Here is a 2,168-nt window from a genome sequence, read left to right as displayed (position 1 = left end):
CCATATTATCATAAATGACAACATTCTTACAAAGTACAACTTACAAACACTCGTGGGCCAGATTTCACAGGGAGACAGAACAATGTGTGGTCACCAACCTTCACTTTTCAATTGAAACCACACTGTTCTTCCTCACTACAAAATGTAATATCAACCGTGGTCAGAGGCAGCGCCAAAAAACTAAGATCAATCCAAACAAGCGCAAATGAATGAACTGTTGAAAGATAAACTTAATCAGTTCCAAAACATTATTATTTTCGGAGCGGCCTTTTGAGTGGTGGTTAGTATTTTTGTATTTTTTCACCTTTGCAGGCATAAAAAAAGTGAACACTCAGGGAATTATCCAAATGCAGTCAAATCCACAAACAATCAATTCAAGTGAATAAACCGTTGTCCGATCATGTAATCCTTCGAGCATTAAAGTGGAGAAAAGGGATTTGTTCTTTTTTGTTGTTGTTTTTTTTTTAATATTTTTAAAATCAAGCACCATTGAAAGCAACCCAGCTGCAGAAGATCAACAACTGGATGTAAACCACACACGGCCAATAACCCTCTGCAATGTCGAGTGCATAGGAAAATGCTAGAAAATCAAAATAACCTCCTGTTTGGATTGAATTGATAAAATTGTATGAAAGAAATAGATACAATGTCAGAATTTCACTTGTTTGTCTAGGTCAGTGCTTCTGATGGTTTTCAGGTCAATAGAGAAGTCCTCCGTCACCATGTTCTCTGCTAACTGCGATGAGATAGTTGCAGCCGGCGGTTTGCTCGTAAGATTTGCGGCTCTAAGCTCGATGACACGTGCGGTGAACTCTGCAGGGCTGCATTACGGCATGCAAATGATGCTAAATGACGGATGACGTCCCGCCTTCACCACCACTGCTCTTATTCTCATTCTAATCCCCCAGCAATTTGACACAACCACTCTATTAAACACGATTTAAAAAAAACAAGGATTAATGATTTTATAGTATTAGGAATAAAGTTATAAAGAATAAAGTTGTCTTAATATTTTTTATTATTGTTTTCACATTTTATTGTTGTTACTATTTGAATTTTCTCATATGAGTATGGGTTTGACCTCACACAAAATGCCCCCCCCTCATATCCAGATTATGTGTACATGAGCAGGGGGGCAGGGAAAGGTCACAGTGACTAGTCACCTATCAAATCATCCGCCAAAGTCCTAATCTAACATACGATAAAAGAACCTTTACAAATATAAAAGTGTAGCATTACAAGAAAAATCGCTTAAAAAAGGCAGAATTTTGCTGTAAATCTGAATGAGCAAATCTTTCCATAGTTAATCATGGTTGATTGCATTTCTCAACTGTGTAGAAAATGGATTTAATTGTGTAAAAATCTTGGAATATCCATAAACTCTCCTTAGTTTGGTTGTGAGTCGCCACGTTATTGGTTCAGCTGCCCCAGGAAGTAAAAAGAAGCATTAATATTTTTAATGCTTTATATCATTTAAATTCTTGGCCAACGTTAACGCTTTGACAGCCCAACGAGACATGTTACTGTATTCCGATTTTTTTTTAAAGCGTGACAATACGAGAATAAACAAGAGCATCACAAGGTCAGAATGTCAAGAGTTTATTCAAAGAGGCGGCAAAGGAATGTTCAATCTTTCCACACCATTTACCCGAATCCTCATTGATAAGCATATGTCAATGACACCATGTGGGGTCGTATATGGCGGGATCCCATCCATGTGAGGTGAAAGTGCGAGGGTCCATCCATGGCAGGCACAGGCACGTTGTCAACGAATCACAAGCGATAAGAAGATTAATGCATTATTCAGAGAGAAAAAAAGAGATGGGGACATCTGCTTCCCTACATAAACCTTCAACTTTGAAAAATGAAGAAAGAGAACTTTTGACAGAACTTTTGAGAACAACTGACTTGTTTCTCTGCTATATTGCTGTGTCTTTGTAGTTCAAACTGCAATGAAAATGCAGTGAAAACAGTCACTTTACAGTACCATCAAGCAGTGGATAAATATGTTCAGTCGAGTGAATGAACTGGTTTGGTTCAATTCACTACTTGTCATTCACAGCTATAACAGCTGACTTTACCGAAAATTCCTTTGTAGTTGCTCCTTTTCTTAGTCCTAGTCTTTTCTTGCTTGTAAGAGTGTTCTGCGAATGGAGAATAAATTTGCA

The sequence above is a fragment of the Hippichthys cyanospilos genome, chromosome 5 (assembly GCF_059441005.1).
Source record: "Hippichthys cyanospilos isolate Australia breed blue-spotted pipefish chromosome 5, RoL_Hcya_1.0, whole genome shotgun sequence".
In the NCBI taxonomy this organism is placed as follows: Eukaryota; Metazoa; Chordata; class Actinopteri; order Syngnathiformes; family Syngnathidae; genus Hippichthys; species Hippichthys cyanospilos.
Note: the sequence above shows the minus strand (reverse complement) of the source record.